The 15,236-nt window shown below is 45.3% G+C and overlaps 1 non-coding gene across 1 annotated transcript; it reads left to right on the forward strand.

Annotated features, from left to right (window-relative positions):
* Positions 1–14,878: 14,878 nt before the first annotated feature.
* trnak-uuu (transfer RNA lysine (anticodon UUU)) lies at positions 14,879–14,951 on the forward strand. Its single transcript has one exon. It is a non-coding gene; the product is annotated as a tRNA-Lys (tRNA).
* The last annotated feature ends 285 nt before the right edge of the window (positions 14,952–15,236 follow it).

The following is a 15,236-nucleotide window of genomic DNA, read 5'->3' on the forward strand; positions in this document are numbered from 1 at the left end:
ATGACAGAGATCAAAATAAAAAATATATGTAAAATGTTAATATTAAAGTTACAATTTGAACATCTCATATTGCATGAGGACAGTTTACATCCAGGCTAATGTTGTGTGGCCTATCTTGAGCGGGAAAAGTGACCCATTGAAAGCAGCTTCCTGACCGAGCGCTGGTGTAGAGTATGGCGAGGCAGGAGATGCCATTCAACAAGAGCTGTGTGACTTGAGTTGTGCTGCGACTCCCCTGACGGCTCACAACATGAGCTGGTTCCTGGTGCCCTTCAGTGAAGGATCAGAAACACCAGAGATGAGATGCCGTCCAAAGAATGCGCTCACATAGTCATGTGGTCGCAGTCCTTTCCTTGGATTACTGTCCACAACTCGCTGATGGAAATACAGACTGCATCTGTAAGGAGCAGCATTTCTTCACTAATCACATCCATAATGACCACTGCATCATTTCACTAATGTCCTCGTCCGTGTTGTCACAATAAAAGCGCCGGAGATCTAATGGTCGACTGGGTAAATTGTCATGCTCTGTGATCACCTCCCTTGTCTCCCGTCTCACTTCTCCCCCATAATAATATCCTTCCTCATATCTCACCATCTCATTCTGTCCCTTCCATAACCACCCCCTCTTTTCTCTGCCCGGCTCCGGCATGTTCATTAGTCTGACAACAGAGTCGCAGTCAGCAGAGGAGGACGCTGAATGAGCCCAAGGTCCATAATGGGAGCCAGCATGGTGCATCGGGTATATAAACACATCATGGCTGCCAGCATGGATGCCCTGCAGCAGGAGAGCGTTTACATGTCGGCTGCAAAACAGTCATTATCAGGGCATAACAGGTACGAGGCTTACCTGACTCGCAGCTCCCGGACACAGAAACCCCGGCCGTATTTAATAAATCCATCGTCAGAGTCGGTCCTGTTATCAGTGTGCAGTTGAGGAATTAATATTCATTCATTTCATTAGATAATGGGATTGTTTCTGAGGGCTGGGAAACCAGTGAGGTTGAATTATAATACGGAATTGTCACTGGAGGACATAAGTAAAAAATGTACGAAGTAGCTCACTGTGAAAGTGAAAATGATTTATCACCCTTTTGGGTAAGTACAAATACACTTTTTCTGAACCAGCCTCTGTCCATTTACTCTTGTTACAACCCAAAGAAATAAATACGAGTGTGACTTTTTGACAGGTTTTTCCGTCATGCTCTTATTTTGAAGGACTGTTTTGCTATGTGCACAGTTAAAATGTGTCTAAATGAAAGGTTATCTTTTCAGATGGGCAAATCGCCTCATCAATCATTTGCCCACGTTCATTAGTTGGTCTATTAATAATGCATATCTTACTGCTGTCTCTATTTTTATCACTATGTCTTTTTTTGTCATGTAGTTAGGCTAATGTAAATGTATTTGGGGTTTTTATCCAATCCTGGAATCACAAGGAAAATGGAGCCAGACCTTACAATGTCGATATCTATATATATATATATTTTAAAAAAAAACACATTTTTGATGGTTTTCCTGAGTCACATGGCTTCACTTGGTTTATTAGCATCCCCAAGGGTTAAATGATCACAGATGGCGCTGGCGAGAGCTGAAAAATACTACTGAAGAATGACATTCCTGAGTTTTTCAACAGAACATTTGCATAGGAAATGCATTGCTGTGGCACTAAAGCAACCGCATTTTGATGTTCTACTCATCAGATGCATTATGAGTATAGTATTTTATTATAATGACTGTAATTTCTCTGTTGGTGAGTTACTGGCTGTGTTAAGTTACACTGAGGGCCTATGAGCACCTGGGAAATTCATGAATAACCTTCCGATGAAACCTTCATTAGAGTCTGTCAAGGATGTTAGATTAGCATTAGCAGGCGCCGCCCCCATTCCTCTCAACCCTCCCCTTTCCTCCCCCCGAGTCTCATGTTCCTTGAAAGCCTATCACCTACCTCAGGTTCTCTCCCCCTATGTATCGTCTCCTGCGTTTTCGTCGTGCTTGTCTTTCCTGTTTCTGTATTCACTTGCTCCTCACAGCAGCTGCACCTGCGGGCTGCACCTCTTATCTCCCTCTTTTAAGACCGTCCTCTGCCTAATTTCATCTCCTCCTCACCTGCATGTTCCTTTCTTCTCTATCTCTTTACACCGCTTTGCTCTCTGAAACCTTGGCTACAGCAACTGTGTGGTCCAGCTTCATTCATCTCTGTCAGGCTGCATTAGTGCCACAGGGAACACGCACGCACACACGCTCACACACACACGGGAGCCTTGTCTCCCCTGCCAGGTGAAGGGGGAGGAGGCCCTGACAGCAGGTTTCTCTGTAGCTGGCCAATGAATATAGATCACCCAGCTATTCTCCACCACCAAGGCCCCAAGACCCCGATCGCCCCTCGGGACTTGGAGCTCCCAGCCCCGGTCGGACCTGCTTTAGGACACAAATGGAGCTCTCACTATCAACATTCATGTGTAGGTGGGCCACTTGGATAAATACTTGGCTGCTTATACTTCATGTGGTTCCTTTTGAGACATCAAAGACAAGGTTTTGGAATCCAGCTGTGATCAGTGATAAATCAGACACACGTCTGAAACAATTTTTTTCAAACCCTCATCTTCCTTCTAACTCTCTGATGAACTAACTGTGAACGTGTTCATTCTGGTCTCTGTGATCTGTGTAGCGCTATCTATTGATGCATTCCAGGTAGCTCGGAGGTTGGCACAAGACGTCACAGCCAAGTTCAGTCTGTACCAGTTACCTACTTCAGAAAGGAAGATGGTAGCATCAGTAAATGATCTTTTCAAGTGTGTGTTGTTCGAATGAGTAGCTACTTAAATATGCCTTCTGGGTACTACAAGAAAACCTGCCGGATGAGGAGGAAACACACATTTGCTGAATGTGTTTGTTTCCGTTTTTCATTTATTCTAAACCTTCTTTCCTTTTCTTTTCTTTTGTTCCGAGAAGCCAAACTCAAGGTGGTGAGAATTCCCTTCCGACTGGGAAATCTAACGTCGACTGACGTCATCGGTGGGGTCCGAGGACAACTGGACCGGAGCATAATTCACCACGTTAAATAGGCTACCAGATTTCCTTAGCATTCACATCATAAGGAGCGCTTAATATTGAGAAGGACAGCATCCAATCTGCCAACAACTGGTGTGTTTGACTTGACCCAGGCATGTGCAGTGGGTCAGAACCAGCTACAGGTGCCTGGCTCACTGCCTTGCCCACAGGGTTTTGCTTGAGATATAGATGGCAACAATTCTGGACCAGCCACAATGCATTGTAGGCTGATCGGTGCCGGTCACATCACCTGATGCATCATCAAAACAAAACAAAATACTGGAGCAGGATGGAGCAACACCTTTGGTTAGATCAGTGAGGATGAGAGTGATGTCACATTTATGTTTCAGTCAATAATATGGCTAGTAATGTATCACACGTTTGATGTTGTTAACCGTGCATGTATGCTACTGTTCTGGCCATTCAAGTAGCAAGTTTTTCCTCTTGTTTTTGAGAATATGGTGTTGCATTGAATGGACTACATTCAGGTTCCCTGAATGCTAATGTGAACCTTGGTGGGAAAAAGATTGACAAATTTGATATGAAGCTGAAATCTGGAACATAGTTTCAGTGCTAAAAATTATTATTTGCTGTCGGCAACTTTGAACTTTCCCACGATTGGAAGCTCCAGCACCTTAGAATGGTTGGACACAGTGGTGGTGTGTCACATTTGGGTGAAATTATATTCAAGCAATTGAAATCACACGTGTTTGAGTAGGTTTCCTGTTCTTAAAAAACTGCTGTGAAGTTCAAGAGATTGACTGAGAGACAGTGATCGGCATGATTGTGTGTGAGATAAACATCAGTCGCTGCAGTGATCAAGTCAGGAGTTAAGGTCATTTATGCCGGTTGATGTACGCATCAACATACTGTTGTACCTGCCCCGATTCGTGGCTGACTTTTTTTCTTGTTTTTCTTTTCTCAGTATCAGTGCTTTCCCTGTCAGATGTTTAACACGTCACACACCACGTGGGAAAGTACTAACATTTTTGACTAATACTTTTGATGCACACTTCCAGCGACTTCCTCTATGTGGCTACAGTTTGCATGCTTGTTGTTGTGAGCGTTCACATGTGTGGGTTGCATGTGCAGCTGGAGCTTTCCTGTCGTTGTTGTCGGCCAAGTGCCACGGCGGTAATCTGCGGTGTTGTTGGACGCATGTGCCCAATCCCCCACACACATGCAGTAGGCATCCTAATCTGCTTGGAGAGTTTCTAAAGCAGCTCTGTGGTTTCAGAGTAGAACAGAGCAACAAGTGTGTAGCGTCACGTTAAACGTCAAGAAATGAAGGGAAGCTTTTCTGAGATGGTGATGTATTTACAAAAATAAAAATAGAACCACCCGTGTGTCCATATCCATCCACTCATGGCGGGTGCATCACGGCTACAGTTGTGTTGACACACATCACTGGTACTGGAGTTAGAAAGATGCTGACTGACCTCAAGCCTTCAGTGATCTCATTAGCTGCAGCTGACCCAATTGGCATAAGCTGATGAGTTGGTGAGCTCGTGTTGCTGCTTGATGGGGAGTAGATTACTCCAGGTACTTAATAAAACCCTTCACTCACAGGACCTCATCACCCATCTCAAGGAATGCTGGGATAGAAGAGCCTCCCACACTGATCATAGTTGTCTAAAAGTAATCCAGGCAGGGTTACTTCACACACATAATCCTAATAATAATCCAGATGACACAATGACTGTTGTTGCTTACCTCTATATTGAATTCAGATCAAGCAATAAGATTAATGTTGGCATCTAGCGCCGCTAGCTTCCAGGACAGTGTTTATGGGCTGTTCTGATACAGATCATTGTTTTGGTACTTTGCTACACAAGGTGGACAGAATGTTTCTGTCATACACTGCAGCATTTTTGGTTTATTGTTTAAAAACAGTGGTTCACATAACTCACAGCAAACGCGTGCATCTGCTGCACTTTACACTAGGCGGGACAGTCCAGTCAGGGGCCACAGTGTGCAGGTGAAACGTGAGGGCAGATTCACCTGAGTGCCCCCTATTGTTGGTCCCAGGTTGGACGACCCTCTCGTGAGGAAACACAGTAGTGTTCTGCTTAAAAAGTCGCACCTAAAACTTTCATAAACTGTATGAATAGAGTCTGAGAAAAGAGCATCACTAGAAGGTGGGTCTTCAGTTTCTGTTCAAAGATATCAACACTGTAGCAGTATAACGTTGTGCAATGCCAAGTCCTTCTTCCTTAACTGCGACACACAATGTTCAGGAGACATGTCAGCCGCTCTGTAATTATCTTTGTGTAGGGTAAGCATGGGAGCCACTCTAGCAGACACGTGCCTCTAGAAAAAACACTGGATTGGAGCAGCAAGACCTTTTGATGTGAGAAGTTTGGCAGAAGCCTGAGCCGTCTTGAAGATATGCACAAACAGGTTAGCCTTGTGAGCCAGCCAGAGTTGAGAACACCTCGTAGTGTTCCCCACAAATGAGTCCAGAGGAAATGACATTAAACAGTGCTACATGCAGCTTCAGCTGAGCTGGTTGGCAGTTTCCCATGCTTGAGTGTGTGGCTGATGTGCCTCTTCTCACTCCAGGCACATATTTGTTCACGTGTGCTTATATACCCAGAACTGTATTGTACACACACATTACACACATTCACTTTGGCAGGAACCGGTTAAAGAGGCACCACTGGTCCTGCAGCCGTCAATAAAAGCATGCACCAGGATCATGAATATTAACTCTTTGCACACTCAGATGGTAATAGTGTTTGGACAGCCCCAAAGGTAGTCGCCATCTCCACATGAGACGTTTCATCATCTCCTCCAAAGTGTCGCTCTGCCATCCTGTGATGAGCCCCGCTTCCCCGGGCTGTTTGAGATTCAAACAGTCAGTTGGACTGCTCACACACCCACTGCTAACATGCAAATATTAAGTGAATGGCCCACAGGCCCTCGAGGGAGAGGTGAGCAGGAGAGTAGCTATTAGAGAGGAGAATAACAGATTACAAACAGACAGGACGAGAGAACCAGCAGCATTCCTCCATGCCCGGGGAATCTTCCGCTGTCTCACAGTGACTGCTGATGCGTGAGAGTGAGGCGCTGAGGGCCTCAAACCTGCGCTGCCAGTTGCCCCCTCGCTGGCCGAAACTCTCAGCGCTGCAGAAACCTCCTTCAGACAGCTGTTACTTACATGTTGATTCACCCATTTGCATCATTCAGGCTTGTGTGTCCATGCAAACAGACTTAATCCTCATCTACAAGGTGCCACGGCTGATTTACTGTTTCACTAGGAAAAGTTTATTTCGTTATTTTCCTCCATTGAGCTGAGAAATCGACTAAACAAAGCAATTTGTTCTCAGAATGTTATGCTATAACTCAAGTGTATTCCATCTTTTTCCTGACCACTTCATTCATTATTTGTACACTGTGTAAACATCAATATTGTTTTGTGATTTGGTTTAAATATTTTTTTAATCTGCCCATTTATCATTCTTCAGTCTTTCGTGTCTTTCTACCATTCTTGTTGTTGTACCTTTTTATCCTTTCAAGATCATTTTAGTTTGCTTGTTGTCAACTGCCTTATCTTTCTTGTTCATTTATTTATTCTTATTGTTTTCCAATATTGTTGCAGTTTTTATTCTCTCAACTTTTGCCACTGATCACACTGTTAAAAACAAGCTGTAGATTTTTACATTCCAATTTTTTACTTCTTGAATTTGATTGTTTTTTCCATTTTAATACCTTTTGGTGGCTTGATGTTTTTATTTTGTTTTGTTTTGTCTTGTTTTTTGTTTTGTTTATTTTAATTACCTACCAACCATTTGGGCTGATCCATTTTTGTACATTTGATATCCCCCCTTTCGACTTATTTAAAGACGAACACACTTTGTATCTGGTGCTTTTTTGATGACGTCACTGACATTCTTGTGTGTGTGTGACTCGGTGCAACATCTAGTGCCTGACACAGAGCCCACCTTCCAGCTTTGGTCTGATCCTTCAAAGCTCTGTGTTTACATGCTTGTCCAGTCCTGAAGACAGAAATCTATCTACATTGCGAACGTGCCACTCTGAAAAACCAACCGCAGTGGGCGTGCATGAGTGCATGTGTGAGAATGCGTGTGTGTGCGCTTCAGAGAGGGTGGGGAGAGTAGTAGCCTGCTCCTTGACCCTGTTCGTGTAAACATGGACACACTCCGACGAGGTGCTGAATGGCTGTGATTATGGGAAAAGCTTTGCAGCACGCACACACACACACACACACACCCACACACATACACACACGCGCGCACACACATACTGGGAAGTTTGCCAGTTAGGAAAGACCTACTGAGTAAGGCTTTACTCTGGAGAGCTGCCAACCCTCCATTAGCAGAGAGAGGATGAGAGACTGACAAGCCAAAAACACAAGGAGCCTCGGTTGTATTTATTTAACCAAACTAAGTAAAGATATTAGCAGGAAACTTCAGTCTGAAGTTGCTGCCTGCTGTGTATTTAGTTATCTAACAGTCAAGTGTGTCACGCTCCTGTCGGCAAAGGCCACAAGCCAGCAAAAAACAGAGAGTTTTAGGGTTGCCTTGACAGATGTGACTCACAATTTTACAATGCCAGCACAGCAGTATGACTTTAATATAATGTCCTATAGCCTGCTTCATATCCATCAGACTGAAGCCTTCCTGCACTCTGTTTCTTTCGGAGTGGCTTTCATATTCTTCAGACACTCATATCATGAAGCACATTGCTAGTTTTATGATGACTATAAAGCTTAAATTACTCCTACATAATGGTAAAATGCTGAAATAAGAAATGCCAACAGACCCAAACAGCCTCATCCTCACCACTTTACTTTGATACTGGATTATTTATGATGCTCCAAAACAGATAATCCAGTGTGATAAACAACAGAGTGGTCGGTGTTACTCACAGAGAGCTGACTATTTTAACAGAAGTCTATTTCGGCACTGTATATTCAGCAAAATGTACTGTACTGCACTGACTTGTAGGACAAGTGAGCTTTCATTTCCTCTTCTGGTCCAGTTGTTTCATTATTCAGTAGCTGCTTGCTGCCGCGGTGTGAGGCCTCTGTCTTCCATGAAGAGTGTTCTTCCCTTGATTCTAATGTGACAGAGAGGTCATTTTTTTCAAGTGGAAGTGTAGTTGTTGTTTAATTCAAACAGATTTATTATGACAAGATTTTTCAGCCTGGAAATATGTGGTATGTGATAGTAACTTTCAGAACTGCTAACTTTCAGAAGACACAATGTGGGAAAGTAGAATGCGATAAGATCAAACACTGGAGCAACTTTTGTTTTCTTTCTGCAGAGAAAAGAAGGTGAGCTGAAACTGCAGCTTCTCATACTCTTGCTCCAGAATGACTGGCAAGAGAACCTGCTGTCTTGTGCTCCTCCTCCTCAGAAAAAACACTGATGATAAAACACATATTTGCAGTGTCATAGAATAAATAAATAGTCATTTAATAAATAAATTACACAGCTTTATTTACATATTTACTCACCACCTTTCAGAGCAATGTTTTCAAACTGTTTACAGATAAAGCTGAACACGCACATGCTCAGACACATGGATGTGGTCAGATATTATCTCAGCAAAAGCTGAAGTAAGCAAACAAAAACAGATAATAATATTGCCTAAATACAAGTCTATAAAACCGACGCTTGTTGCATTTTGGATGTCATCTGGTAGGTGCCCTGTCGCCCCAAGGTACAAGCCTCAATGTTGGGATAAGCAGTCGGGTGGGTCTGGTTTCATGTATTGTACTCAGGCCCAGAGCTCTGAACCAGAGTAACTTGTGCAGGCAGCTCAGCCAATGGCAGAGATCTGGGCCCCGTCACCCTGCTATGAGAATGGCTCCGACAAGCTGGGAGTACAGTTCTTGGAGGAACTTGATTGGCGCTCATGCTCATTGCGGCAGAACCTGCCCAGCATGTGCACACTCCAGTTGAACTCGCCCGCCCGCCCAACCTATCCTGGCTCCAAGCACCACCGGCATGGAGCTCACACATGTGCAGGAGCGACTAAACACACGTGGAGGAATTCGGAGGTGTGGATGGTCTGTGTAGACCACATGGTGGCGCACACACTGACATCTGTGATGTTTCTTTGCACATATATGACCCTTACTTTAGTTCCAGAAAATGATCCATCACCTGCAGTCATATGATCCAGACTTCTACTGGACATGCAATTTTTTTTCCTCCATTTTCACAGACAACACAAGCATTTTTTCTGCTCCTTGTCCCGAGGCATTTAACAATTGGAACCTGTGATGGAATGGTGTCAGCAATCCTGTTTTTTTTGTTTCCCATGTGTTTATCTATATTGTCTCAGTGCAAAGAATTAGAAAAAGAAAGTTGAGCGATCTGAGCTTTAATCTGAGTTTTAACGCTGGTGTCTATGACAAATCCTGAGGACTCAAAGACCTAAGTGAGCTCTGAAGAAATCCAGCAGAGTGCATGACTTAAAACGCTCAAGGGTAAAAAACAAAATAGGACAAATAGACAAAGACCCCTGTCCCAGGTCATGTGCTGTTTGTGGGGTCCTGATCTTCCTGTCCTTTGCCCGTCTGGCCTGTTATCACACAATTGCCGTGGCCTCTCAGCTGACTCCAGGTGACCCAGGGCTGACCTCTCAAACTTCACATCAGCTCATGTGATGTGCTGGTTCGCCCCAAACGCATGATGGGCATTTTGTGACTTAGGTGAAGCTTGAGCAAAGTGGTTCAAATCTTCTCACTATTTTGGAGCATTCTGTGTCTGTCATGATCTGTTTAGAGGGGTGCAGATTTGGGCACTTCTGAACTTCAGTAGGAGGCAGTGCAGCTGTGGTTCACAGCTTGTTTACTCTTGGTCACTGCAAACCTTACATCCAGTCTTGTTGCTGTCCTTCCAGACGGAAGTCGGACAAGGTGCGTGTTTGTGGTGGACCCTGTGCTCCTGCTGGTTCTCTTCCCCACACTTTTACTTTAACCTTTATTAACCCTGAAGATCAGACCAAGCTCCATCTGAGATGCACCGTCACTGAGGAGTGGGGAGAGTGTGAGCGCTGAAGATTTGGTCGCTAGTACCATTGTATACAGCTGCACCACACTTGAAAGAACATTGTGCTTGCTCGTGTGTGTGTGTGCGTATACTGGGATCTTAATTTCCTGTGATGGGGTTAAGCTGCGCTGACAGACTGTAAAATGGAATTTGACCTATGTAACGTCCTTTTTAATCACCAGTAATTGACACAGATAGACCTTCATGAGCGTCCTTGCCGAGCACGGCGTCGCCTCTGACCACCGGTTGAAGCAAGCCTTTAAAAAATGTTGTGAAAAGGTTGGAGTTGTTTCATTGGAACTGAATGTGCTTCGTCTGTCCTCTCTGTCAGTCTGTTTTATCTGACCTCAACAGGGATGTGAGAACTTGGTGCCGCTAGTGGGTTCAATTAATATACAGTAACAAGTCTCCCCTCCATCACTGCCGCCCCCCAACTCACCCGCTGAGGGGAAAATGTGTCTCATTCCAATTTAATGCATGGTCAATCCCCACCTCCATGGAGCAGTAATTAAAATCCACACGCAAAGGCCCATTCATCAGAGGAGATGACAGCAAGAGAGAAGAAGAAGGAGGGCTGAGAAGAGCGGGGGGCATCAGGGTACCAGCTCTGGAGCGCCGGCTTTGCCTTTGGCTGCGCAGTGTTGGATTCATATCGAACTCGGTGGGATGAATATTCTCTTGATCATGAGTGTAAACAAACGTTCATTTTTCAGATCATTTACTTCACCTGTTGTGGCTCATTTGCATAGCCCCGCCCCTCATCTCTGTCTTATTACTGATACCCCACTTTACGCGCCCCATGGCAGATTATTTTGTTTTGACAGCAGCCCTGCTGTGCTGTCCGGGTTTCACACACCACACACACATGTGCGCGTGCGCATGTACGGCCATGACCTTCAGAGTTCCTAATGCATAAGCACAATGTTTTCAGGGGTGCAAGGACACCAGAGGGGTCCTGGGAGGTTGCAGGGTGCGTGTGCGAGTCATTGTTTGCGCTGTGTGATTACGCATGTTGCCACCCGGCAGCTGTTTTCTCCTGCTGTCCATCTAGCCGGGGACGCAGCCTGCTGCCATTGTGGCGTCACATGACTTGGAGAAGCTAATTATTATGCTAATAGCGCAACCTTAGTTGGTTTAATGCAAAATGATCTGATGACTTGTAAGTAGGGGCGTAACGCCTCCTCATCGTTTCTGTTTGCATTGACTTTATTTTTGTTTTGTCAACAAAACCACGGGAAATTGGTTCAGTAGATTTGCCCCATGTTGAGTACGTTGAATATTCTTAATGAGTTTGTTGAATATTCTTAAAAATATGTTCTAATAACATTTTAGAACATACTTTTTATAATTATTTTAGCATAGTTTTAAAATACATTTAGATTTTTATTTAATTATGTTATAAGATATGAATTTGCAATAAAATCTTGCTTTTTAAATAAAGAGAAAGGAAATCACACACTTGTGTTGTTTAGTTTTGCTTGATCTGATGTATTTTAACTGAAGTCTATTGCATTTGATTTGTCGTTGACAAGTGGTTACTCTGGTGAGAGATATTGGAAGATGCGACCATGTCAAGACTTTTGAAGTGTTGAAGAGCTGCAGCATCTTCAGTCCCGGTGGTGTCGGTGGCATATGTCCACCTTCTCTCCCCCCACCAAGCTTCTCTCCGTCTGCTCCTCTCCCTCGTCCTGCTTGCTCTGCACTTGAGCTTGAATGGTCAGAGCGGGACAGGCAGCTGCCCAGGGACGGGGGGCGAGGGGGGACGTCGGGGGCCGGACACTCTAATGAGATGCAGAGTGTCAATGGCCACTCTCTCTGAAGAGGGCTGGAAGAAAAGGCTCTTCTCTCTCTCCTCCGTGCCCCGTCCTGCAGCACCCTCCTGCCCTCCTCCCCAGCTGGCGAGGATCTTTGTTTGGCGCCAGATGATACCCCAGATGCCCCGGCCCAGCTGCCCCCTTTATACGGCATTCACCAGCCTCCCCACGGGTCAGGGGTCACCACCGGGCATCTGAATGGGTCTCCGTGGCAACAGTGCTTACAACTGTTGCGAGAGTGGCAGAGCCTTTTTTTTTGTTAGTTGACGCCTGGTTGTCGTGGACGATGGTCAATACATTGACCATTAGAGGAAATACAAATATCATTTACAGTGGAATTCCAGTCATGTGACGAGACCTCTCTTTTTCAATGTCACATGACGTCCTCTGAACTGATGTGTGCCTCCTCAACTTGCGCCAAACCCCAGGAAGAACCTTCAAATGACCAAGAGTATTTGTTTCATTCAGTTTTGAGATGTGACCGGACCATGCTGAGTTATCATTGTTGCGTGTGGTAAAACAAGTGGCTGTTTCATTGTCATGCCTTACACATGTGAGCCTGATTTGTACGCTGCTTCTCCTGCTCTGACCCGGCCCACGTCTCCTCGGTCGGTCAGGCTGTCCAAACAGATCAAAGGTCACACGATAAGGAGCGGCTGGACACAGGGGCCCATTCAGCAGCCAGGGCCAGCACTGTACAACACACGTCCACCAGCGAACGACCGTCAGTGACCAGCTCTGGCTGCAGCTCCGGGCCTGGCTGTCTGCTGAGTCACCTCACGGCCTGATAATGAAACTCTACAGAACATTCATGCACACCAAGCTTGCATGAGTCCTACAGGCACAGGACAAATCACGGCGTCTGTAGGACTCCTGTAGCATTGTTATTAATGGTGCCAAAGAAACGACCCACACACCAAGAAAGGCTGGCTGTCTGGGTCCTGGTCTGTCAAGTGAAGGTTCTGTTGCCCAAGATAGCCCCAGGTACTGACCTCAGCTGCACCATGATAAACTGCATGTTGTGAAACGTCATTGATGCTGCCGCAGTCCCACTTCCTTTAAACCTCATCAGTGCGACGGCAGAAAGCAGCCACTCGTGTGATCATCAATGGACTCCACTGTCTGCAGCTTCTTCTGGACAAATGGCCTTTTCACCCAACTCCGCCGCAACAGCTTCAGTGGCTGGAAACAGCGGAGGAGCTAATGAGCGTGGAGCACATGGTTGGCATGCTGCCGCCACCAGCATCACTTCCTGCTGCATCAGACAGTCACAAGACCGAGTCACACGTGTTGCACATATTGCAGTGGCAAGTGGGCGCACAGTGTGATGACAAAGTCTCATTCACTCCTCCAGGATCATCATGCCTTTGAATATTGCAACTTTTCGTTTACTGTTTGGGCGTTTAAGACTCGACCCTGACTGAAATACCACCATGATGTCACCACCTCTGAGTCGACCGAGTTTATGGTTGGACTCCTCGGCTGAGGTGGGGAGTTTTCTGTGTTGGAGATGAGGTTCATAAGCAGTGAAGGCTTGCTGCAGAGGTGAGCTGAGCCAGAAGGCTCGGTATTTGACGGCACAGCCTCAAACCCGGTCGTGATAGTGGAAAAAGGTTCTGACAGACCAAGTCGCAGGCTGGACAGGATTCATACCTCTTAGACAGTCTGTGAATGGCACTCTTTGACAGGAAGATGTGCATAATTTTAGTGCTTAGCCTCACAACACATAAATTGCAGTCTGGTTTTCTTCTTGAAGCACAATCAAACATCCGTTGTCCCATCCTTCATCAAATGTGCTTTTGGTCGCAGCATTTTTAAGGAATGTTCCAGGTACTGGAACAAACTATTAACATTTACAATCTCCACTGGCTAGCAGACGATGGGCAAAGCTTGAGTCCCAGTCTTTATAGGCCACATCGACCAACTTTGCCATCGAATATTTGCTGCACTCTGAGATATTTTTGAATTTGATTTCAGTTACTTGTATTTATATTGCCTGTGGGTTAAAAAATATGACATGGTGGCCCAAAAATCATGTGTCTGAAGGTCACTTGCTACACTGTTCACTGGCATTCCTTCATCTCAGTTTCAAATCTCAATGTAATCCTACAATGAGTTTTAAATAGTGCAGGAAGGTAAAGGAACGACTGAAGAACAATCAGCTGGTGAGTTATGTTGCGGCAGTAACACACCGTCTCCTGTAGGGCAGAAGTCAGGGCTGTGGGGAGCAGCTCTGATCTGATCTCATCAAAAATACATCAAGGTGTATCATGAAATATTAAACTCATGTCTACAAACATCGTCAATGCCTTCTCCTTAATTAAAACAACAGCTTCTGCTGCTCAGGACATTTTGAGGTTTCTCTGTTCCGGGACATGATTTTGATCCCTGCACTCTGACAGAGGTGTGAACTGAAGATAATGAAGTTAGTGAAGCATCTTGAAAACAATGGTCACGTCAAGTTAATGGCTGACACAAGTTTAGCCGAATCAGTTAGTGTCACATGGTGTTCCCCAGGGCTCCCTGTTAGGCCCCTTTGATATGAGGCTTCGTTTTCATGTGCACAACTACCAGCCGTGAAGTCGCTCACTTCTGGGATCGGTTCATGAGAACTGCTGCGTACTCAATAATAATTTAATAGCCATATTTTATGGATGGTTATCGTTAATTTGACGTTGCGTTTCCAGCCCATTAACTCGACGAAATGGTAACAAATAGAGATTAAAACGATCGACTTGTCCACAGAAGTCCTGGACCTGTCTTCGTGTGCAGTGCTCTGCCTCCCTCTGTTGGGCAGGGACTGCATGACAGGTAAGAAACGGCCTCACCCCGAGTGTCCCATGAAGGCACAACTCTCCTCCACACCTATTTTGTTAAATCCTTGCGCTGCTAGTGACACAGCTACTGTCAGATGATGAAAAATGTTCAGTCTTTGTGGTGTGCGGCTCATCCAGGTTGGTGGTTCACCTGCAGCCTAGCGCCAGGGCCTGGATAGCTCAGTCGGTAGAGCATCAGACTTTTAATCTGAGGGTCCAGGGTTCAAGTCCCTGTTCAGGCGGATGTTTTGCCTGTCAGTAGCTGCTGAAGAGAAGCTCCTGGAACACAAGCTCTGGACTAAGATGTCTCATCCTTGAGCAAAGAAAACACAAAACCTGCCACCCCACCAGTTGGAGCAAAAGTGGAAGCAAAAGTTAAATGTTTTCAGATTTGAATCAAGCAGGCCATCGACCTTTAATCAGAGGGTCCAGGATTTGAGTCTCTGTTCAGTGGCCACTAATTCCCTTTAGCAAAACACAGAGCAGCCACAGATTACGGACCTTGCGTTGGACGTCCAATCAAAAAC

Source organism: Synchiropus splendidus, chromosome 7, assembly GCF_027744825.2.
Source record: "Synchiropus splendidus isolate RoL2022-P1 chromosome 7, RoL_Sspl_1.0, whole genome shotgun sequence".
Taxonomy (NCBI): Eukaryota; Metazoa; Chordata; class Actinopteri; order Syngnathiformes; family Callionymidae; genus Synchiropus; species Synchiropus splendidus.